This window comes from Stenella coeruleoalba, assembly GCF_951394435.1.
Source record: "Stenella coeruleoalba genome assembly, chromosome: 16".
Classification (NCBI taxonomy): Eukaryota; Metazoa; Chordata; class Mammalia; order Artiodactyla; family Delphinidae; genus Stenella; species Stenella coeruleoalba.
Window position 1 is genome coordinate 22,448,611 of NC_137162.1, and position 26,123 is coordinate 22,474,733.

At 39.8% G+C, this 26,123-nt stretch overlaps 1 long non-coding RNA gene across 1 annotated transcript; it reads left to right on the forward strand.

The window, feature by feature from the left end:
- The first annotated feature begins 5,070 nt into the window (after nucleotides 1–5,070).
- LOC307175252 lies at nucleotides 5,071–26,099 on the forward strand. Its single transcript, XR_013824276.1, has 3 exons — nucleotides 5,071–5,499; nucleotides 21,967–22,018; nucleotides 23,851–26,099. It is a non-coding gene; the product is annotated as an uncharacterized lncRNA (long non-coding RNA).
- Nucleotides 26,100–26,123: the final 24 nt, after the last annotated feature.

The window sequence follows — 26,123 nt, forward strand, 5'->3', positions numbered from 1 at the left end:
AGCTGCATGAGCTGCTTGTAAATCTTGGAGATTAATCCTTTGTCAGTTGCTTCATTTGCAAATATTTTCTCCCATTCTGAGGGTTGTCTTTTGGTCTTGTTTATGGTTTCCTTTGCTGTGCAAAAGCTTTTACGTTTCATTAGGTCCTATTTGTTTATTTTTGTTTTTATTTCCCTTTCTCTGGCAGGTGGGTCAAAAATCTTGCTGTGATTTATGTCATAGAGGGTTCTGCCTATGTTTTCCTCCACTTATTGAAGAGGCTGTTTTTTCTCCATTGTATATTCTTTCCTCCTTTATCAAAGATAAGGTGACCATATGTGCATGAGATTATCTCTGGGCTTTCTAGCCTGTTCCATTGATCTATATTTCTGTTTTTGTGCCAGTACCATACTGTCTTGATTACTGTAGCTTTGTAGTATAGTCTGAAGTCAGGGAGCCTGATTCCTCCAGCTCCATTTTTCGTTCTCAAGATTGCTTTGGCTGTTTGGGATATTTTGTGTTTCCATACAAATTGTGAAATTTTTTGTTCTAGTTCTGTGAAATATGCCAGTAGTAGTTTGATAGGGATTGCATTGAATCTGTAGATTGCTTTGGATAGTAGAGTCATTTTCACAATCTTGATTCTTCCAATCCAAGAACATGGTATATCTCTCCATCTATTTGTATCATCTTTAATTTCTTTCATCAGTGTCTTATAATTTTCTGCATACAGGTCTTTTGTCTCCTTAGGTAGGTTTATTCCTAGATATTTTATTCTTTTTGTTGCAGTGGTAAATGGGAGTGTTCGCTTAATTTCATTTTCAGATTTTTCATCATTAGTGTATAGGAATGCCAGAGATTGCTGTGCATTAATTTTGTATCCTGCTACTTTACCAAATTCATTGATTAGCTCTAGTAGTTTTCTGGTAGCATCTTTAGGATTCTCTATGTATAGTATCATGTCATCTGCAAACAGTGACAGCTTTACTTCTTTTCTGATTTCGATTCCTTTTATTTCTTTTTCTTCTCTGATTGCTGTGGCTAAAACTTCCAAAACTATGTTTAATAGTGGTGAGAGAGAGCAACCTTGTCTCGTTCCTGATCTTAGTGGAAATGGTTTCAGTTTTTCACCATTGAGTATGATGTTGGCTTTGGGTTTGTCATATATGGCCTTTATTATGTTGAGGAAAGTTCCCTCTATGCCTACTTTCTGCAGGGTTTTTATCATAAGTGGGTGTTGAATTTTGTCAAAAGCTTTCTCTGCATCTATTGAGATGATCATATGGTTTTTCTCCTTCAATTTGTTAATATAGTGTATCACACTGATTGATTTGCGTATATCGAAGAATCCTTGCATTCCTGGGATAAACCCCACTTGATCATGGTGTATGATCCTTGTAATGTGCTGTTGGATTCTGTTTGCTAGTATTTTGTTGAGGATTTTTGCATCTATGTTCATCAGTGATATTGGCCTGTAGTTTTCTTTCTTTGTGACATCTTTGTCTGGTTTTGGTATCAGGGTGATGGTGACCTCGTAGAATGAGTTTGGAAGTGTTCCTCCCTCTGCTATATTTTGGAAGAGTTTGAGAAGGATAGGTGTTAGCTCTTCTCTAAATGTTTGATAGAATTCACCTGTGAAACCATCTGGTCCTGGGCTTTTGTTTGTTGGAAGATTTTTAATCACAGTTTCAATTTCAGTGCTTGTGATTGGTCTGTTCATATTTTCTATTTCTTCCTGGTTCAGTCTCGGCAGGTGGTGCATTTCTAAGAATTTGTCCATTTCTTCCAGGTTGTCCATTTTATTGGCATAGAGTTGCTTGTAGTAATCTCTCATGATCCTTCGTATTTCTGCAGTGTCAGTTGTTACTTCTCCTTTTTCATTTCTAATTCTATTGATTTGAGTCTTCTCCCTTTTTTCTTGATGAGTCTGGCTAATGGTTTATCAATTTTATCTTCTCAAAGAACCAGCTTTTAGTTTTATTGATCTTTGCTATTGTTTCCTTCATTTCTTTTTCATTTATTTCTGATCTGATCTTTATGATTTATTTCCTTCTGCTAACTTAGGCTTTTTTTTGTTCTTCTTTCTCTGATTGCTTTAGGTGCAAGGTTAGGTTGTTTATTTGAGATGTTTCCTGTTTCTTAAAGTAGGATTGTATTGCTATAATTTTCCCTCTTAGAACTGTTTTTGCTGCATCCCATAGGTTTTGGGTTGTCGTGTCTCCATTGTCATCGTTTCTCGGTATTTTTTGATTTCCTCTTTGATTTCTTCAGTGATCACTTCGTAATTAAGTAGTGTATTGTTTAGCCTCCATGTGTTTGTATTTTTTACAGATCTTTTCCTGTAATTGATATCTAGTCTCATGGCATTGTGGTCAGAAAAGATACTTGATACGATTTCAATTTTCTTAAATTTACCAAGGCCCGATTTGTGACCCAAGATAAGATCTATCCTGGAGAATGTTCCATGAACACTTGAGAAAAATGTGTATTCTGTTGTTTTTGGATAGAATGTCCTATAAATGTCAATTAAGTCCATCTTACTTAATGTAACATTTAAAGCTTGTGTTTCCTTATTTATTTTCATTTTGGATGATCTGTCCATTGGTGAAAGTGGGGTGTTAAAGTCCCCTACTATGATTGTGCTACTGTCGATTTCCCCTTTTATGGTTGTTAGTATTTGCCTTATGTATTTAGGTGCTCCTATGTTGCGTGCATAAATATTTACTATTGTTATATCTTCTTCTTGGATTGATCCCTTGATCATTATGTAGTGTCCTTTTTGTCTCTTGCTATTCCAGCTTTCTTTTGATTTCCATTTGCATGGAATATCTTTTTCCATCCCCTCACTTTCAATCTGTATGTGTCCCAAGGTCTGAAGTGGGTCTCTTGTAGACAGCATGTATATGGGTCTTCTTTTTGTATTCATTGAGCCAGTCTGTGTCTTTTGGTGGGAGCATTTAATCCATTTACATTTAAGGTAATTATCAATATGTATGTTCCTATTCCCATTTTCTTAATTGTTTTGGGTTTGTTATTGTAGTTCTTTTCCTTCTTTTGTGTTTCTTGCCTAGAGAAGTTCCTTTACCAGTTGTTGTAAAGCTGGTTTGGTGGTGCTGAACTCTCTCAGCTTTTGGTTGTCTGTAAACGTTTTAATTTCTCCATCAAATCTGAATGAGATCCTTGCTGGGTAGAGTAATCTTGGTTGTAGGTTTTTTCTCCTTCATCGCTTTAAATATGTCCTGCCACCCCCTTCTGGCTTGCAGAGTTTCTGTTGAAAGATCAGCTGTTAACCTTATCGGGATTCCCTTGTGTGTTATTTGTTGTTTTTCCCTTGCTGCTTTTAATATGTTTTCTTTGTATTTAATTTTTGATAGTTTGATTAATATGTGTCTTGCCGTGTTTCTCCTTGGATTTACCCTGTATGGGACTCTCTATGCTTCCTGGACTTGATTAACTATTTCCTTTCCCATATTAGGGAAGTTTTCAACTATAATCTCTTCAAATATTTTCTCAGTCCCTTTCTTTATCTCTTCTTCTTCTGGGACCCCTATAATTCGAATGTTGTTGCATTTAATGTTCTCACAGAGGTCTCTGAGACTGTCCTCAGTTCTTTTCATTTTTTTTTTCTTTATTCTGCTCTGCAGTAGTTATTTCCACTATTTTATCTTCCATGTCACTTATCCATTCTTCTGCCTCAGTTATTCTGGTATTGATCCCTTGTAGAGTGTTTTTAATTTAATTTATTGTGTTGTTCATCGTTTCTTGTTTCCTCTTTAGTTCTTCTAGGTCCTTGTTAAATGTTTCTTGCATTTTGTCTATTCTATTTTCAAGATTTTGGATCATCTTTACTATCATTATTCTGAATTCTTTTTCAGGTAGACTGCCTCTTTCCTCTTCATTTGTTAGGTCTGGTGGGTTTTTACCTTGCTCCTTCATCTGCTGTGTTTTTCTGTCTTCTCATTTTGCTTATCTTACTGTGTTTGGGGTCTCCTTTCTGCAGGCTGCAGGTTCGTAGTTCCCATTGTTTTTGGTGTCTGTCCGCAGTGGCTAAGGTTGGTTCAGTGGGTTGTGTAGGCTTCCTGGTGGATGGGACTAGTGCCTGTGTTCTGGTGGATGAGGCTGTATCTTGTCTTTCTGGTGGGCAGGTCCACGTCTGGTGGTGTGTTTCAGGGTGTCTGTGGCCTTATTATGATTTTAGGCAGCCTCTCTGCTAATGGATGTGTTGTGTTCCTGTCTTGCTAGTTGTTTGGCATAGGGTGTCCAGCACTGTAACTTGCTGGTCGTTGAGTGAAGCTGGATCTTGGTGTTGAGATGGAGATCTCTGGGAGATTTTTGCCATTTGATATTACGTGGAGCTGGGAGGTCTCCTGTGGACCAGTGTCCTGAACTTAGCTCTCCCACCTCAGAGGCACAGCACTGACTCCTGGCTGGAGCACCAAGAGCCTTTCATCCACACGGCTCAGAATAAAAGGGAGAAAAAATAGAAAGAACGAAAGAGGATAAAAGAAAATAAAATAAAGTAAGATAAAATAAAGTTATTCAAATAAAAGATAAAAAATAATTAAGAAAAAAAAATTTTTTTAAGTTAAAAAAAAAAATACGGACGGACAGAACCCTAGGACAAATGGTGAAAGCAAAGCTATACAGACGAAATCTCACACAGAAGCATACACACTCACAAAAACAGGAAAAGGGGAAAAAATAATCTATCTTGCTCCCAAAGTCCACGTCCTCAGTTTGGGATGATTCGTTGTCTATTCAGGTATTCCACAGATGCAGGGTACATCAAGTTGATTGTGGAGATTTAATCCGCTGCTCCTGAGGCTGCTGAGAGAAATTTCCTTTTTTCTTCTTTGTTCGCACAGCTCCGGGGGTTCAGCTTTGGATTTTGACCCGCCTCTGCGTGTAGGTCGCCTGAGGGCGTCTGTTCTTCGCTCAGACAGGACGGGGTTAAAGGAGCTGCTGCTTCGGAGGCTCTGGCTCAGTCAGGCAGGGGGGGAGGGAGGGGCACGGAGCGCGGGGCGGGCCTGCGTCAGAGGCGGCGTGACGTTGCACCAGCCTGAGGCGCGCTGTACGTTCTTCCGGTGGAGTTGTCTCTGGATCCCAGGACCCTGGAAGTGGCGGGCTGCACAGGCTCCCGGGAGAGGAGGTGTGGATAGTGACCTGTGCTCGCACACAGGCTTCTTGGTGGCGGCAGCAGCAGCCTTAGCGCCTTATGCCTGTCTCTGGGGTCCGCGCTTTTAGCCGCGGCTCACGCCCGTCTCTGGAGCTCCTTTAAGCAGCGTTCTTAATCTCCTTTCCTCGTGCACCAGGAAACAAAGAGGAAAGAAAAAGTCTCTTGCCTCTTCGGCAGCTCCAGACTTTTTTCCGGACTCCCTCCCGGCCAGCCGTGGTGCACTAACCCTTTCAGGCTGTGTTCATGCCGCCAGTCCTCTCCCTGCGCTCCGACCGACCGAAGCCCAAGCCTCAGCTCGCAGCCCCGCCCGCCCCGGCGGGTGAGCAGACAAGCCTCTCGGGCCGGTGAGTGCTGGTCGGCACCGACCCTCTGTGCGGGAATCTCTCCGCTTTGCCCTCCGCACCCCTGTTGCTGTGCTCTCCTCCGCGTCCCCGAAGCTTTCCCCCTCCGCCACCCGCAATCTCCGCCCGCGAAGGGGCTTCCTAGTGTGTGGAAACGTTTCCTCCTGTGCAGCTCCCTGGTGTACAGGTGCAGGTCCCGTCCCTATTCTTTTGTCTGTGTTTTTTCTTTTTTCTTTTGCCCTACCCAGGTAGGTGGGGAGTTTCTTGCCTTTTGGAAGGTCTGAGGTCTTCTGCCAATGTTCAGTGGGTGCTCTATAGGAGCAGTTCCACGTGTTAGATGTATTTCTGATGTAGCTGTGGGGAGGAAGATAATCTCCGCATCTTACTCTTCCGCCATCTTCCTCAGCTCCCCCAGAAGTCAGTCTTGTGTCCATAATCCAGGCAGCCCCTGGATGTCCTCAATCATCAGTATCAGTTTCTTATGAATAAGACTCTCGTGAGGCTCCTGGGGTTGGGAGGTCAGCAAGGGCGGACCCTGCAGGACAGGGGATGGCGGAAACAAATCAGGGCATCTGGCTTCAGTTTAAGTGGATTGTTAGCAGAACAGAGTAGCGGTCTGGAATCCATGCAAAAAACTGAAGAAAAGGCCAGACACCTAGGTCTGAGCCATATGATGGAGAGAAGAGAATAACTGGGACTTAGTACAATACTCCCAAGCACATTGGACCCACAATTAAAAGCATCCCAACTTCTCCCAGACTGAGGAAGTGAGCTGGTGACTCCTAATATAGTCTTCAATCCTGGAAACACTGGTTCTAGGACAATGTGGGTTCCACATCCCATTCCTCTGGGAATGGATTATCTGATCATCTCAGAGCTTCTTGGACAGTCTCTTAGAAAGTGACAGGAAGAAAGAGCCAATTGAGAGTAACTGCCCATTAGTTATCGGACTCAGATAGATTTTGTCTGCACTTTCTTTCACCCCGCTTTCTCCACACTATTTCTGTTCCTTTGGCATCAGCACTGATACAGGTCCCAGCTCTGTATAGTTTTAGGAGGCAACAAATAAAGCCAGTGTACATGTAACCAACTCACCTTGACCTCTTTTGCAGGGAAAACTTTTCAGTGAACAAGCAGGTTTGTGTGCTCTGTATATATGCAGACGCACTCTTTTTGGTATAATGTGTGGTAGGCAGTTTCTGGGAAAAACAAAAGCAATGCCAGATGGTTTATTAGGTATATTATAGTGGTCCACTCTGCATGATTTTATAGGCATTACAAATGGGACTGCCACCCATCCTCTCGAGGGAAGCAGAGGCAGAAAGTATCTCGGCCTGAGTCCAAATTTTCTGTGCTCAGGGGATGTCTCTATTAAGAATCAAATCTGCCAAAACTGCTTTCCTAGAATTATAGACTCAGAATTTTAAAACTGAGGGTGTTTGGGGGGGGGGGGGAATAAGAAATCATTCTGAGTATTTCTTAAGCGCTGATTAGGTACTGGGCCTCATTCTAGAGTGTTGACTTAGCCAATCACCTCCTTTGACTGAGGTATTTTCTCATGGACACCTAGTAAGTTAGAGCAGAGCAAAGACTTCTGCATCCAGATTAAATCCTCTTTTCTGTACCACATTGTTAGCCTCTGTTCTTTTATCTGTGATAACTTCCCTCATCCGCACCCTTGAAGAACACAGACAAGACCCTTGAAATGAATAAAAAAGAATGTAGGAGAAGTGAGAAAAATGACTGCCACAAACCCAAGATTTGAGGGTATAGAATGGACCTCAATCCATGAAAAAGCATGTGTTTAGTCATTTACTCAGTCATTTATTCAACAAACACAATCTGAATAGCTACCACGTCACAGGACAGTCTCTGAGGTGGGTAACTTTGAAGAAGCAGTCTAGTCATCAACTAGTAATTAAAAAAAAAAAAGAAATTCTAGCCTTTATTTTCATTTTTCAAAGAATATTATTGGGCATGTGAATTGTAACCCTAGCAACCCTTCTTACATATCCCAATTTTTCTTACAGCCACTAGCAACTCTTTTACTTTTTCTTTATTCTCCATTCCTGCAGGTACCCAACACCCAGGGGTCTTTATTATGAAAATCAACTTAGATTGAAGCTTAAATCCAATCTCTGACCACATCTCTGTCCCTTCACTTGATTCTGCATTCCACAATATCTCATTTAAAAGACAGTTTAGAGAAAGGGAGGAGAACACTTACACTTGAATAAATCTTGTCTGAGAATTATGTGTATTAGTAAGTCACCTAAGAATTCATAGGAGGAAGTAGATTCAATCTAATTCTGCAATAAGTTAAACATGAGAAACGAGATAAAGAGAAGTTAAACATTAATATGAAGTTTAGGGCCTGAATGCTATTTGAAAAAGAGGGTCTTGGCAAAGATAATGATTTCAGATTTAGATACCTTGCATACAAGAGGCAATAAAGACCCACTGAAGGCAGTGGTGAGGGGTCCCAGCAGATGGTATAAGGAAATTGAAACATTATAAGAAGTAGACAAGAATATAAAATCCCAGACATCCAGTTCTCTTTAGTGCAGGAAAAAAAAAATGCTTCATCCATCACTAGGTCTGGAAGGTGTTTCTATGAACAAAAAGGTATGGTAGTAATGGTCATCCTATGTCAGAAGATGCCTTTGAGTTACGTTCAGTCTCTTTTTTGAGGGAAGGGGGTGGCAAATGTAGTATATTTTAGAAAAAATTCATTGATAATTATTTTAAAAGAATTTGGCATTTAAAGAGGTATGGTTCTCTTACTTTAAAATGAAAATAAGAAAACCTCACTTATGTGTATCCCTAATGCCCAATGATGCCATATAAATAAACTAAATGGAGTGTAAACCTTCTGTATTTCAATTATTCTAAAGAAACCGGCAAATCTGGAGGTTTATTTATAGATTGTCTTTTGATAATGACTGATCATCCTTAGTTTTTAAGTTCAGGTTTAACCCATTTCTCAGCAGGGTCAGCTACTTAGAAACTGCCCTAGTAATGCTGGTGAATAGGATTACTAAACTGTATTTCTGTTGGTGAACTTGGAGCCCCTAATACCAGAGCCTCAATTCACAAGTTACTAGTGGATTTTCCTGTACTTAAGATCAGTGTACTGGTATGAATGTGAGTTTTGGAGCTAGATCTGGGTCAATGTCCTGGATTTTCCTCTTACTGATTGTGTGGGCATGGACAAGTGTTAACCTTTCTTTCCTTGCTTTCCCACTCCTCTATTTTCTTTACCCTTTTTCTCCTTAAATCCAGCTGCATAAAATAAAATATACAGCAACATCACATGGTTAATGTATAGCTTAAAACCATGATCTATGGAAAATACTTAGTGCAGAGTCTGATGTGTACTAAGAACTCAGTAAATGCTAGCCAGGAATTCTAGCAGCAGTTAGAAATACTAGTACAGTACAATGGTACAAATGTTCCTGTATCTGGTTATTTAAGGTATCAGCTGATAAGCATGGCTTAATTGCAGTATCATCACATATTAGTTAAGGTTCCAGAGAAACAGAACAAATAGGATAGATTCATAGATTTACTTTAAATGACTCATGGTAATGGCAGCTGGCAAGTCTGAAATCCACAGAACAGACCAGCAGGCTGGAAATTCTCATGAGTAGATGTTACAATCTTGATTCATAAGGCAATCTGGAGGCACAATTCCTTCCTTCACTGGGAAGCTCAATCTCTTTTCTAAATGCTTTCGATTTATCAGATGAAGAGCACCCACATTATGGCATTATAATCTGCTGTACTCACAGTCTACCGATTTAAATATTCATCACATCTAAAAAATATTTTCACAGAGACTTTGAGACTGTGTTTGGCCAAACAACTGGGCACTATAGCCAAACGGACAGTCATTAATTACTACTTGGCATCAGTGTAACTCCCCAGAATATGCGGTAGTCTGACTGTTAGCTTACTGTCCTGTCCCTTTGATTCTTCTTTCTCTCTTAGTGTCCTGGTGACAGTTAGGTTACTGACCTGTCCCTTTGATTCTTCTTTCTCTCTTAGTGTCCTGGTCAAGTCATTTATTTCTTTGAGACTCAGATTTATCCTGTAGAAGATATTGTCCTTCCAATTTCTCATATCCCTTTCTAGATGGCCAGTGGGACATCTCCATGTAAGAATGTTGGTAGATGGTCACTGTCTGTCTAAGAAATATATGACAAATATATGACAGTCTTGAAGAAGCAAATGTGACCTTTTTTTTTCGTTCTTCCAGATATAAAACTAGTGCAATTTAGCACCTAAGGAGGTTAGAAGTATTTACAAGTCACTGCCCACTTTAAGGGCATATCAGATGGCTGACTCATGCCTGACAACTCTGTTCTCATGGGACAGTTGAGCAAAAATAGTCTTTAATTCATTCATATAAATAAGATAATTTAAATGGACAGTGTGCATCAGGACTTGAGATGCCCCCATTGTGAACTCAGAGGCATCAGGCAGGAGAAATGAAAAGTCTGCCCTTCCTACAGCAGCTGCTGATACATGAGGACTGAACTAGAGTTTGTTTGTTTTTTTTTCACTAAAATTTGAATTTTATTTCAACTAAAATATTGACTGTTTTCACACAAGCACATTATCCACAGGGTGAAAGCATGAAGAATAGCACTTAAGTGTAGAGAAAAGGAAAAGACAGAATAAAGATGACAAAATTGAAAGGAAGAACAAGGAAAAAGAGAAGAAAAGAGAAAGAAAAGGAGTAGAGAGAAATTTTTCTGGGCACATGATGCATGAAATCATCCTGTCATCAACTCCACAAAGGTATAGCTCCACATATGGTAAGAAACATTCAGAGGGCTGGAGGGGCCACCCACTACTGCTTCATGGACCTCCAGACAGGGTGGAGATGGCTGGGAGACCCTCTGAGAAGGAGGGGGGTGTGTGTTTGGTATTTTGCTTTCTAGGAAACCAAGATGCTGAAATGAATTTAATTATAAGGCTAAGTGGAGGAACCATAGAATTAGAAAATGGCTAACTGAAGACAAAAGATACTCATATCTATGATCAAACTGGGAATAGAGCAATTCTCTAATATTAAGGAGATTGGAATAAATGTCGTGAGCTAGCAGGAGGCAGAGGGGTAAAAATTCAGACAGGGAGCTCCAGAAAGCAGCAATCCTGCAGGGACTGGGCCCAAGCCAAAGGCAACAGAGGCTAAGAGCAGAGAAAAGAGGACAGAGTCACACCCCTGACCAAACAAAACCGTCTTTAACTGCAGAAAAACCAGGTGACCTGAAGTATATTCTAATCCTCATCTTCCTTCTGCTATACTTAAGAGAAGCATTAATGTCTGGATTTCTTTAAGGAAGAGGGTTTGAAAAGATGGTGAAGCTAAAAGTCTCTGTGCTCACCATAACAAAGCCACAACATTCCTTTCTAAGAATAGGAATGGGATAGAAAGCACAGCATATTATACAGAGAATGGATAACATTCTCAACTGGCTCAACATAAACTGCACATAAACTGTAATAGATAGTGTTCTGGGGTATAAAGCTGAAGTGATGCCTGGTGATATATTGTAGAGTGCCTTGAATACCAGACTAAAAAGACAGGACTTTATCTAGTGGAGAGTTTATTTCCAAAGCCTTTGGAAGTTTTTAGCACTGACATGGCATCATCAGAACTCTCCCTTTAAAGCTGACCTTGGAGCAAGGTGAAAGATGGTATATTGGTTAGCTGTTGCTGCCTAAGACATGACCCCAAAACTTACCAGTTTAAAACAATGAACATTTTAAATTTTATTTATTTATTTATTTATTTATTTATTTATTTATTTATTTTGCGGTATGCAGGCCTCTCACTGTTGTGGCCTCTCCCGTTGCGGAGCACAGGCTCCGGACGCACAGGCCCAGCGGCCATGGCTCACGGGCCCAGCCGCTCCGCGGCATGTGGGATCTTCCCGGACCGGGGCACGAACCCGTGTCCCCTGCATCAGCAGGCGGACCCTCAACCACTGCGCCACCAGGGAAGCCCTGAACATTTTTTATCTCACAGTTTCCAAGGGGCAAGTATCCAGGAGTAAGTTAGCGAGATGATTCTGATTCAGGGTTCCGTAGCGGGTGGCGGTCAAGCCGTTGACCAGGACTGTAATCACAGGAGTGGGCTGGAGGACCCACGAAGATAGTTCGGTCTCGTGGCACTCGCAGAAATCCTTAGATTCTCAGCACATATTCGTCTCTACAGGGCTGCCTGACATCCTCATGGCATCGCGGCTGGCTTCCCCTGGAGTGAATGATCCAAACGCAAGGGAGAGAGGAGGAAGCCTGGTGCTTTTAATGACTTAGCTTCTGAAGGCTCACACTGTCACTTCTGCTCTATTCTATTTATTAGAATTGGGTCAGCTAAGTCCAGCCTACACTCAAGGGGAGGGTAATTAGTCTCCACTTCTTGAAGGGAGAGATGGCAAAGAATTTAAGTAAAACCAACCTAGATTAGCATCTGAACGTTTTTGGGATTTTCTGCTTTTCACCTGGTACCTCCCATATCAATAGGTATTCGGGACAACAAATTAGAAGTCTAGTGCAATGGTGAAGAGGATCAAACAAGCAGATTTTAGCTAAAGCGGTGTGATGAAAAGATGACTCTTAGGGGCAACATATGTGAGATACATTAGGAAGAAGTATTTTAGGAAGATGTGCTGTAAACTAGAAGTAAACAATAAGGAAGGAAAAGCAAAGATTCTTTTAAAATTTCTTATTTATAAATTCCCTGTGATCATCAGACAGGGTAGAGAGAACTGTTCTAATGATGTCACTGGCAAACATAAGGAAGTCAGAGCAAGAGCTGAGGAAAGATGGAGAGATAATGAGTTTGCTTTTGGAAAGGATGAGTTTATGATACTATGGGGCCTACCACGTGCTAACACTAGCAGGCTGGTAAAATACTAACCTGGAACTGAACCATGAGTCTGGGAAGTAGGGGTTGGCACGGCCCTCGTCTGCACTGCACAGTATGATAAAGCAGACAGTGAATGGGTTGGCCGAGGGAGAAAGAGTGAAGAAGGCTCAGTTCCAACTCAGGAGAAATAGTGACATTGAGGGAGGGAGGGAAGAAACAGAACTGTTGAAACTGACCTAGAAGAGAGTTTGAAATCTCCTGGGACCCATGAGATAGCAGTATTGTGGGAGGAAAGGGAAGGTGGACTCCACTGACACTGTCAAATGCTGAGAGGTCAGGAAGAATGTGGATTGTGGGGATAACTGTATTTGGAAAGGATGCCATCTGTGACCTCTAATGGTAATAAGTGGGATGGAAAGTGAAGCAAAAATCACATGGTATGGTGTTGAGTAGTGAGTAGAAAACTTCAGTGGTGTGCTGAAAAAGGTTTAAAACCTGGCTGTCTGGGGTGGGGACTGATTTGTAGCATTGCTGTATTTCGTGGTGTAAATACTTTCATCATAGCCATTTACAAACTATCAGTGATTTAACAGTTGCCCCCAACATTCCTAAAAATTTAATAATTTGTTCTCATGAGTCTGTATGCGCTGGTTGCAGGACATCACTGGAGGGACTGAAAGATGAATAGGTATATAAGGCATTTTTTGGAACATTTTTGGAAACAGGCATGGTAACTTACACTTACGCTCCACAAACGTAGGAAGGGAAGACATCCTCTCAGAAAGCTTTCAGAAATCCTCATCGTATCCAGAGGCCAGAGGAAATCTTCTTTGGCTTCACCCTTTGTGCCACATTCCGTGAGTGTTCCATGGGCACCTGGAGTGCACAGGGCCACCTGGAGTTCACTTTCCCTTAGTCTTCTCCCTCCTTCCTCATCCTCTAGGACCTCACAGCAGCTACATTTTTCCATTACAAATCTTTTGCCTTTAACACTCACATCTTCATGGATGAAGTACATAAAAATATAAGCAAACTTCTTATTTTCTAACATCTGTCACCTCTTGTAGTAGAATTTTGGTATGTCCTGCTTAAAGCCATCTTCCACACCAGGGATAAGCCCAGTGAGGAATAAAGGGACAAAGGAAGGAGGAGAATCAGGTCCTCCCACACTTAGCATATGTAAAATGAGACTTCAGAGTAAAATACTAGCTAACCACTACCTCCCTCTGCCAGAACCCTCGTATCTCTCACTATCATTGTGATTTGGGTCAGCAGTGCCCTTGATCCTGAGCTGCCACCCCTCCAGCGAAAAACACCAACAAAGACAATACAAGGTCTCTCTTCTAATCTGTAAGCATTTCTTCTGTGCCAGAGGATAATGTGCTTACTGGAGAGTTTTGAAGAAACTCAGTGCCAACATTTATTCACAATGTATGTTCTTCCGAGCCTAAAGTTACCAGATTTGAAAGCTGTGTGATTTTAAAGCAAATTGATCAAGACCACAAATGTTAATAAGATGCATGACTACAGTCTGTATATTAACTATGATCTTGGAGGAAATACTCTTGGGAATCCTATACCAGTGTTTTGCATTTGAGCTTAGAATTATCATTTTTAAATGAAACTTTATTGTGATTATTAACCTGCAGAAATTTTAATTACCCTTTCAATGCTTGAAGGTTCGTAATGGAGAGGTGCCAGAAAAATCCCACTGCTAATTAAATCCAACTGAATATTTCCTTCACCTGACGATACAGAAGTACTTCTTGTTTGTCAAATCCCTTTCAGCCAAATAACCACTTAACCAATCTCAAATTGAATATCTTGCTTAAGATCCTTTCTCTCCAGGGAGCTGCTGTTGAATATTATAAAAGCATCATCCAGGGAAATATCTCTTAGCTTCCTGACTGGAGGAAAGGGAAAAAAAACATGTTTCCTTATATCACTGAGTAGATTGAAATCTGGGAGAATGAATAAGCTGACATTCTGAAGCAAAAGCATTAGTAGAAGGTGGGAATGGCTTCTGTCACTGCAGGACAAATCCTAGTCCTGAGTTCACAAGAAAGACAAGAGGAATTGGATCTTTTCATCTTTGGATTAATGTGACTCTTCTTTCTGAGAAGGCTAAATTGTGGCTTCAATAATCATGACTCTAAATCACCAAATAGTGACCTGGAGACCCTGTAGGCCATAGGAAGGGCAGAGTGACCTGGAGGTCAGCATATCACATGAGGGAAAAGAGAGTCAGATCTGGCTCTGTCACTTGCCCGCTTTGTGACTTTCAATCATTCACTTAAATGCTTTGAACTCCAGTTCAAATGACATCTGAGACATGTCTGAAATAGTGCCTGCCTTTCTACCATTTAGGCCTATTGAATCGAAATAGTATCAATAAAAGCATATTCTAAAATTAGCTCATGTTATTCCTCTGCTCGTACCATGGAATGGCTGCTGTGTCATCCAGCTTAAAACCCCATGTGCCCATGTGCCTTCAATGGTCTGCATCTGACTTTGCGTTGCTGCTCTGGCCTCAGCTCCTGCTCCTCTTTCCTCTGCCCTTGCTGCCCCAGCCACGCTGGTCTCCCCTGTTCCTTAGAGAAATACTCTCCTAACCATAGCCCTCTGTACTCACCACTTTCTCTTCTTGGAATGTTCTTCCCCTAGTATTCTACAGGACTTGTCCTTTCACTTAAATCTCAATGGAGTCTTCTGAAGTTTTGACACTTCACTACTGCTAGCCCTTGCTGTGTCTCTGGTAAACATCTGTGATGATTAATTTTATGTGTTAATTTGGAGGGTGTTTTGGGAGGAGATTAACATTGAAATTGCTGAATTCTGAATAAGCAGATTACTCTCCATAATATGGGTGGGCCACTTCCAATAAGCTGAAGGCCTGAGTAGAATAAAAAGATTGATGAAAAGACAACCTACTGAATGGGAGAAAATATCTGCAAATGATAAGACCAATAAGGGATTAATATCCAACATATATAAAGAGCTCATGCAACTCAACATCAAAAAACACAGAACCCAATTTAAAAATGGGCAGAAGAACTGAATAGATATTTTTCCAAAGAGGACATGCAGATAGCCAATAGGCACATGAAAAGATGCTCAACATCGCTAATCATCAGGGAAATGCAAATCAAAACCACAATGAGATATCACGTCCCACCTGTCAGAATGGCTATAATCGAAAAGAATACAAATAGCAAATGTTGGTGAGGATGTGGAGAAAAGGGAACCCTCCTACACTGTTGGTGGGACTGTAAATTGATGCTGCCACTGTGGAAAACAATATGGAGATTTCTCAGAAAACTAAAAGTAGAACTACCATATAACCCACCAAGTCCACTCCTGGGTAAATATCTGAAAAAAAAACCCAAAAACACTAATTTAAGAAGATACACATACTCCAATGTTCATAGCAGCATTATTTACAATTGCCAAGATGTGGAAACCACCTAAGTGTCCATCAACAGATGAATGAATAAAGAGTGGTATGTATATATATATATATATATATATATATATATATATATATATATATATATATATATGTAAAATGGAAAACTACTCATCCATAAAAAAGCATAAAGTTTTGCCATTTGCCGCAACATGGATGGACTTGGAGGGCACTATGCTAAGTGAAAAAAGTCAGACAGAGAAAGAAAAATACCATATGATATCACTTATATGTGGAATCTAAAAAATACAACAAACTAGTGAGTAAAACAAAAAAGAAGCAGACTCACAGATATAGAGAACAGACTAGTAGTTACCGGTTTAGGGTGGGGGACAATATGTGGGGGGGAATGGGAGGTACAAACTATTGGGTATAAGATAGGCTCAAGGATGTATTATACAACACAGGGAATTTAGCCAATATTTTGTAATAACTATAAATGTAAAGTAACCTTTAATAATTGTATAAACACACACACACACACACACACACACACACACACACACACACACAGGCAAAAAGACAATTAAGCAAGAGAGACTTCTCCAGCAGACTGCCTTTGGAGAGAAATTGCATCACCAACTTTCCTGGGTCTCCAAGCTGCCTTTGTTCAGACTGGAATTGAACCATCAGCTCTCCTTAGATCTCCAGCCAGCTGGCCCACACTTCAGATTTTACACTTCCAAGTTCAAGTCAAGGTGTTTTTAATCCAATGTAAAAACCTCTAAATCCCTGGCCACTATAGTAGCAACAGTAGAGTTTGCATTTTTGGTTCTGCAGACCTAGTTCTCTCAGACTGATGGCTAAACTATAACTTCATTCTTGGAGCCCCTACTATAGTCCAAATTCCTTTTTTTCCCCCAGTATCCCACTCAACAGAGCTCTGAAACAAGGTTGGATTTGATGTATTCATTGATGAGAAGATCTAACAATGAAGCCAAAAGAATGGAAACATTGTTACAAGATCAGGAAGAGACCTCCATTTTTGCTTACTATTTCAACTGCCTTTTTTACATGCATCTATTGTCATTTAAAAAAATTTTTGTGAAAAACATATAATGTTTACATCTTAACTATTTTTAAGGGTACAGTATAGCAGTATAACTGTTCTCAAAACCTTTTTCATCTTGCAAAAGTGAAACTCTATAAACATTGAACAACAACTCCCCTTTTCCCCCTTCCCCCAGGCTCTGGAAACCACCATTCTACTTTCTTGTGTCTTTTCTTATAAGGGAACTAATCCCTAATCATATGAGAAATAATTGAGGGACCAGGAATGCTTAATTTAGAATAGGGTATGCCTAGGGGACTTGAGAGATGTTCTTATGCATCAAACATTTGACATGCATGTCTTCTGAATAGACTGCCTCAAATCTGATTTGGAAGCAGGTGGGATATGAATGATTTAAAAAAATAAATAAATTCTGGATTATTCCTCCTCTCAGTGGCTGGCATATGAATCAGATATTGGAAAGTACAAGAAGAAAGAATTTAGGCCAACATAAGAAGGTTTTTTGTAACAGAACTGTCTTATCATGGGATAAGATTCCTTTGGGAGGACAGAGTTCCACACTGCTACAGACGTTCAAATATAAGCTGTTAATAAAACAAAAGAATTTCATCAAAGGTCATCAGGCACCATACAAGGATTAACTGAAATGTCCCCTTTATTCTCTTCTAAGGATGAAATTTCTGTGTGGCTTTGGGAAAGAGAAAGACTATAGGTTATTAGCTATCTGACATGACATAAATGCAAAATTCAGTGTTTTATATGAGATCTAGAAAGTTGAAAATTCAAACTGTCTTGTGAACATATTCAACCATAGTATACTTTACCAAAATTTAAAATACAGGGAATTCTCTGGCAGTCCTGTGGTTAGAACTCAGTGCTTTCACGCCAGGGCCCAGGTTCAACCCCTGGTCAGGAAACTAAGATCCCGCAAAGCCACGTGGCATGGCCAAGAAAAAAGGGTGGGGGGAGCTAAGGGGCTTTATTCCATTCCTGGCCATAACACAGTATAAAGATCCACCATAAACAACTATACAGCTAGGCAAAAATATTAACAGACTGTATTCATACATTGAACACTAGGAAATCCTGGAATGTGATACATGAGAGAAGGGAAATAAATGAAATAAGTGCTACAACTTCCTTGGCTAAATGCATAGGGACAGTTTTTGAACTATGGGTGCAGGGAAGGGCAAATAAACAGGGCCTAGTGATCTTGCTGAATGGAGGAGGTAGAGACCAAAATTCAAGGAGACAGAGGCATCTGGAAGTGCATGTAGAACTCTGGAAAAGAGAGCAATGTAGAGAAATAAAAGTCTAGAAATCTGCATAAGTACGCTCTGGAGTTATCGCTGAGTAATAAGCAACCCTTATATAGGGTGAAACTACAAGGATGAACAAATAAGAATCACAGGTGAAGTAGACTCAAATCTCACAGTGGGTAAAGAGACGTTCAAGCTTCAACCAGCTAGAATGGATACTTCATTTTGATGCCCCAAATTTCATACTGTAGAAGCAAGGCTGAACAATCCTAGAAAGAAGGCTATTCTAGCTCTGTACTCTCTTAAAAAAATGTTTAAATCACACCATGAAGGGATCATATGAATCCACAAACAATCTAACTGCCTGACAGAACAAAGCTCTTTAATGGAAGACAAGCCAATCTAGACACTCTTCAATGTAACATTCACAAAATCAAATTATAACTAGACATGCCAAAGACAGATAAATGCATTCCATAACTAGGAGAAAGATCAGTCACTAAAAACAGATCCATCAACAAAGAACTAAATAAATGGAGAGATATTCCATGTTCATGGATAAGAAGACTCATTATTATCAAGATGTCAGTTCTTCTCAACTTGATCTATAGATTCAAAGCAATCCCAATAAAAATCTCATCAAGTTATTTAGTGGATACTGACAAAATTATTCTAAAGTTTGTATGTAGAGGCAAAAGACCCAAAATAGCCAACATAATATTGAAGGAGAAGGAAAAAGTTGGAGCACTGACACTACCTGACTTCAAGACTTACCGTAAAGCTATAATAATCAAGCCAGTGTGATATTGGTAAAAGAATTGGCAAATAGATCAATGGAACAGAATAGAGAGCTAAAAAGAACATTGCCTCAGTGACCTATGGAATAATACCAATGTACAAGATACATATAGTTTGTGTCATAGAAGAAAAAGGCAAGGGGCAGAAAACTATTTGAAGAAATAATGGCCAAATTTTTCCAAATGTGATGAAAACTATAAATCCACGGATTATAGAAAACCACATCAAGGGACATCATAATTAAATGGATTAAAAATAACAGGGACAAAGGAAAAATAATGTAAAAGTACCAGGAGATTAAAAGATACGAAATACTGAGGAACAAAGATTAGCATTACCACAGAGAAAAAGGACACATCAAACGCAAAACAAGAATAAGAATTATTGAAGACGTCTTATCATAAATTATGCAAGTCAGAAGATAATGGAGCATAATTGTAAAGTAGTTGTGAGGAAAATCTGATAACCTAGAATTCTATATCCAGCAAAAAAAATTCTTCAAAAATTAAGGTGAGATGAAAAATTTTCAGACAACAAATGCTGAAAGAATTTTATGCCAGCGGATTAATACTATGGGGAATGTTTAAAAAGTTCTTCAAGTTAACACAGAGGGACACCTAGATTTACATAAATAAATGAAGATCATCACGAATGATAAATTTTCCCACAATTTTAAGTGTCTTTAAAAGAAACTTAACTGTTTAAAACAATATCAATTTATTATGGGGTTTATTAATACATAGAGAATAATATACAACAAAAATAGCATGAAGGACAAATGAAAGGAGGAAAATGAAAGAACACTATTGTCAGGCTTATACATTTTTACATCAAGGAGGCATATTGCAAACACTAAGCAACCACTAAACCCATAGATGAGATCAAATAGAATAAATTAACCCAATAAAATTCAAGTTAAAAGGGGGAAAAAAGCAAACACAGATATGGTAAATAGGAAAAAACAAAACTGGAGCTTTAAACCTATTCATATTTGAAGATCATGAATTTCAATGATGTAGATATCCCAGTTAAAAGTCAGAGATTTTTCCAGACTGGAAGAAAGGCAATACCAACTGTATACTGTCTACAAGAAAACCATTTAAAATAGAACTACACAGATAAGTTTTCATAGGGAGAGGAACCTGGTGTGATTGATACATTTTTGATCCTGATTGTGATGTTAGTTTCACAAGTATATACCTTGTGAAAGTATAAATGGGTGCAAGTACAAAATGGGTGCATTTCATTGCATGTAATTTACGTTACAGTATGTATATTACATTATAATATATATGATATATTTCATTAAATTTTAAATAGTAAAGTTGATTTTTAAAAATCAAAACAAAACAAAATCCAGATTAAAAAAAGAAGTTATGTTCAAAGATGTTCTGCTTCCATGCAGCCAAAGCTCATCCAAGTCTTTGCAGTAAAATTGGGGTCATATGGCTTAGTGGTCTCTAGTACTTATAAGATTTTTCTGTTTCCTCTCTGATCCTAGAGAAAGAGTACTGACTTTTCCCAGGCTTAAAGCTAAATTGAACTGAACCATCTATTCCCCCTCTGCTCTGCTTACGGCATAGAGTTCCCATTTACATAGGGCTAGTTATGACATGGGCTGATGGAGCCTGATCAAGCTACTCACCTGCCTGTCCAGGACTTTGGTCTCCCTCCAAGGTCAGTACAATTAGCAGGGTAAATGGCTAGAGTTCAGGAGCTCCTAGAGACCTAGAGAGCCAGAGTACCCAAAGCATGATACCCAAGTATAAGGTCAGGCCTTGATCCTTTCCACTGAAGCTTTAACTCTGAACAAGATCTGTACCAGTAAGCCAAGCCTTTTCCACCGTGAAAAATCGAAGTGAAAGTGATGCAGTTAATGAAATGAAGTCAATATCGTGTGGTTTAGAAAGTCCATCACAGCCCAATTTTGGTCCAAGACTTGTTTGCAACACTGTTGTTAACTTTGAGTCTCTCTCTCCCAAAGGGAAAAGAACTTCCACTGAGCTAAATTCTCTTAATATTCTAAAACCATTCATTGATAACATTGCCCTGTGTTGGTATATTGCCTTTGCGATTGTAAAGTATTTTCTTTCCAGTTAACTAATGTACACTAGTTATGTTGCCGAAATCTGGCCTTGGTACATCAGCGCCGGATTAAATCTGGGAGATAGAGTTTGGGGTGAAGTAGAAAGAAAGAGCTTTATTGCTTTGCTAGGCAAACAGGGCCACAGCAGGCTAATGCCCTCAAGACTGTGTGTCTGGCCCTGGAGGGGGTAGCGAGGAGTCTTATAGTGTTCAAGGAGCAGGGTGTGGTCATGGACATTCTTCTGACTGGGTGGTAGGGTAATCAGAAGTCAGCATCATCAACCTTCTGGTTCCAACCAGTCTGGAGTCTACGTGCTGGTGAGCAGCATACAGTTACCTTCTTCCACCTGGTGGGGATTTCAGTATCTGCAAAACAGCTCAAAGGACATGGCTCAGAATATTATCTATAGTCCTTGAGGAAGAATGAAAGATCCTTGACTTCGTTTAATGGCTAAATTATTATTATTTCGTCTTGCTTGACCCTTTTCCTTTCTTTCTGCATTTTCTCACTTCTCTGATTAAATTTATTCTTTGACTAAAGTTTTTCTACACACAAAAGGCAGGTGGAAGACATGGGTGGGAGCCTATTCTGGGAAGGGTCCTGCTCCGTTACAGTTGTCTCATGTATTAATGTATTTCCCAGCTGGATTTTAAGTTCCCGGAGGCCCCTTGCAAGTCTGAATTCTGCAGCATATCCCCCAGCAGAGCTCCATTCGGTCTTAGAAGCATAATAGGCAAAAACTTTCTCATCAAGAACTTAGCTTTTTCATACTAGTTCTCTGACCTTTAATATCGCTGATGGTGAATCTTCCACAGCAATTTTCCAAGGTGTACACAGCGTATTTACCAATGATGAATGCACAGTATCAGATGTTACATAGATCACTTTTTAAAACCTTCATAGTTCTGTATTTATTTTAGTAGGCATTATAATATATATAAGCAGAACATAAATCTTATATTTTCACAGGTGATATTTGTAAAGACAAGGCTTGAGATGGATACCGGTTGAAAATAGAGGTGTAAGTAAAATTTTTAATTAATATATGGGGAATACAGATATAGCAAAAGTCATCAAGGTGATATGGAAATGCTTGGATTTTGTGGGTGGGAGAAACTACTTTCAGACACACACTGGGATGATTGATTACCCTGACTTAAGCACTCTGATTTTTAGAGTTATATTACTTAGCCATCCTCTGTACCTCCATCCACCCCTCCCCCTTACAAACACAAACAACCCCCAGCGCATTGGCTAAGACCACAGACACGCACACACATCCATTTCTAATGGTAGATCTTCCAGCTAGCCAGTGTTTTAATGACTGAAACGACTTACACCTGAACCTAATGGGCTCCACTCCTGGAGCCCAGATCTCGCAGCTGATCCCCTGACCTCTTCTAGGTACCAAACTCTGCGGCCTATCAAGAGGAGGCCCCAGGAAATGGGTTTCAGGGTGTTTGGGATGATTTATGAGCTTACAAACTAGGTCATGAGTAGGAAATAAGTGCAATTTATCAGCTCTTTGGAGTCAGTGGCAGAGCTGGAGGAAGAGCGGGCTCCGAGGCCTATTAAGGAAATAGCTCTCACCTACCTAGGAGGGACGGGGATCGCAGCTCACCTATGGCCAGAAGCGGGGGGCTTCATCTTATTTCGCACCAAGTACTCCTCTTGCCAGGTAATGTTTCAGTTCCAGTTGGAAATCTTAACAGAAAAAGAACATGTCAAAATTAATGTTGAGAATTGATGTTCTGAATAAAAAAATTGTACCAAATTAGCATTTCAGATTTAGTTTGATGCGTAGCACGCTGCCCAGGAAGTTGGACCATTTGCAGGTTGTTGGGAAATAGTTCCAAGTGGCAAACAGCTTCCTTCGCCACCCTCTCCTCCTCTCCTCCTCCCTCCCCTCTACCATCTCCTCTGGGAGGTATGGGTCCTGATCTGTGTGTGGGTTGGAGGAGGTGGGGATGATGATAGATACTAATAGGGCCTGGGGTGACTGTAGGAAATTGTTCGATTGTTTGTAATTTGCATGTCACATGAAGGATTCTTGGGTCCCAGATTTTAAACAATAGGAACTGCTTAAACTCGCATCCCTATGTTTGAATTCACATTCCTTGGGACAGAAACATTTTTTAAAAAGTCAGCCTGTCTTCATAACCTCCTCTATCCAAGAACATGTAAGAACAACATGGCACAGTGTTTCTCTCAGTTAAAATTTTTTTTTAACTCTTTAAACTTTAAAAAAAAAAATCAAGAAATAAGTTAACTTTTGCTTTTCGTTTATGTTGAGCACTATTCTGAAATCGGCTGATTTGTGTCACTTCTTTTCCTCTGTCCCCCACATTCTGACGCCAAATCAAATGTTTGTTTGATGTCAAATCTGGACTGAATTGTATAAACTTGATCCATCAAAATGAGGCTTTTATTTTTCTACAGTGGGTGTCAAAATACTTCTATTTTTAACCATCCCCTTCATGCAGAACTGGTTCATTTTGCTATGCACTATTATATGTATTGTTCATTTTCTGTTCACATAAGTGTACATTTTGGAAGAATCTGAGGGGGCATCGGTCTACCCCCTTTTGTCTGAGGTTCACAGAGAAGTCGTTTCCCCAAGTTCACATACACAGTGACTGTTAGGAATTCTGGTTCTTCCTGGTTTCGCTCTCAGGCCGGGCTATTTTCCATGACACTCCTATCTCCTATAGCAGGGATGGGGTCTGCATTCCAGAGAAGACTCTGGTCTGTTCCCTCTAGAAAGAATTTCTTGAGTGTTTGGTGAGTGCACTTGGCTTCAGAGCTAGTCTTGAAAGTTTAATGCGTTTTCTTGTCAATCAACCAAATTTCCAGACTCCTGTTCTGCTTCTGTGCCCTGAGCCTAACTGCCTTCAGCACTGCCAGTGTGAGATTGTCCTGTCTTAATGGGCCACAGTGGAGTGAGAGCTGAATCCTGGCTGCCTAGTGCATGCAGCAGAATATAAAAAGGGAAGGAGCTGTCCACAGGCTGGGAGATAATGCAATTATCAGACTCTCGTGGGGGCAGAAGTTCTAAGAAGCGAAATATTCAGAGGAAGCTTAGCCAGAGGCCACACCGCAGGAGCCAAGTAAGTCACCTATTTATTCATTTATTTTTCCAACACATATTATTGACCACCTTTTTATGAATGCACTCTACTAGATGCTATGGAGAATGTAAAAATAAGTAGCCCCTATATTCTTATCCTATAAATTGAATTAGAAAGCCTCACCTAAGAAATTCCAGAAGAGGAGCTGTCACAAATAGAAAAAGTTAATGCTAAGAACCAAATGAGAGGCCCAGGTAAAAAATGTTGTATGATTTCCACATCGTGAAAGAGTTTATTAGGACTTTGGTTATGACAAGTTGCAACACTAATTGACATTTCTTGTTCACTTTATTGTGTGTCAAGCACGTGTATGTGCTTATTTAAATCCTTACAGTGGACTCTATATTGCCCCTTTTAAGGATGAGGGTACTAAGCCTTGGTAAGTTTTTACTAACCAGCCCAAACTCACACAACTGTGAATTATTGGAGCCAGGCGTCAACTCCAGGGATTTTAATGAACAACCAAACTCTGATAAAGGAAGGCTGCATGGAAGGCGTAACAGTGAAACAAAGATTGTTTGAGATTTGAGTCGATGAGGATGAGAGAGAAGGGCAAATCACTGAAGGGAGTAAGAAGGGGCAGAGAACTCCATGGTTGAGGAAGCTTGGGATTTATGCCCAGATCACATCTATTGGGATCATATAATTGGCATGCTGATCGTATACTGCAGCAGGGCCCAACAGGGTGGTTGTTTCGAATAGTATGAACTGGACTGGATGCACGGAAATAGATTGTGTCCCACATCAAGACAGATGACTTACAGAGTTACTCTCTATTGCTATTTCAATTAGAACAAAAGAGAGACAAGCCTGTTGAATCGTTATGTTATTTGTTTTTTATTTCTCTGCCCTGGGTTCTGGGTAATATCACTGATCAGACCCTGTCCACCTAAGGAAAATCAGCGTGAAAAGAAAAAAAGGAAAAAAATTAGATCTTTCCTCCAAAAAGATACTCTTCATCAAAAAGCAACACAAAGCAAATCAGTGTTGCAGGTTTTTAAGAGTAATTCTTGCACTGTACAGTGGAAGACAGAGATGAAGTGAGTCACATAGCTGAAAATAGAGAAAATATCATCTTACAAGTGAATAGTGCTCTCTTCTTTTTCTAAGTGGTGTTGGAGATGTTTTATTTTAAAATTTGATCTAGTAATCTAGCCCCCTCTACAAAGATGAGGAATCTGGGTCAAGAGAGTCAAAGATTTTGCCAAGGTGATGAGGATGTTAGTGTCAAAAATAAGCTGGACTAGGGGTTTTCTGGATTCTGCCTGATCAAACTAGATGGTGTGGGCTCTTGCTGTTAATTTTCTTCCCTTTACATTATTGGGTGTCTCTTATCTTAAAGAAAAAGAAGTTTTCTTCAAAATTACCACTTCCATTCTTTACAATCAAAACGTATATTTGTTAAGTATTTCTGTCTTCTTACGTTAGGTGTTTCTTGAGCATTGGGACCATGTCTTAACCATCTTAATATTTTTCACAGCCTCCAGCACACACCAGGGTCCTATGCAAGGATGTGTCCTGCTTTAGGAGTTGAATGAATAACTAAATGTTATGTGTGCCACTGAAGCAGAGAGGTAGCGGGATATAGTCAATCATATTTAGGGTTGAAAGGCACACAGACCTAAGTCTGTTATTTACCATTTATAGAATTTAGGGCAAATGGCTTCACTTTTCAAATTTTTAGAATTTTTTTAAAATTTGTAAAATGGAGGTACTAAAAGAACCTAATCTCACAAGATTCTCTGAGAATTGAAATGGATTAATGCATGTGAAATACTTAACACCATTTGTGGCATCGGTAGGTTTTTAATTAATTGATATTATTATCTAACCCTTCTCATGTTTAAGAAAATAAGAGTCAAAAAGTCTTGTATTGCCCTAGTTGGTTACTAACAAGTTTGAATATTTAATGTTTCCATTGAGTCAAAAGCCTACTTCCCTTGAACACAGCCAGCTGAATTCAGCAAAATAGCTAAAAGGTGAGTGTTAACTTATACA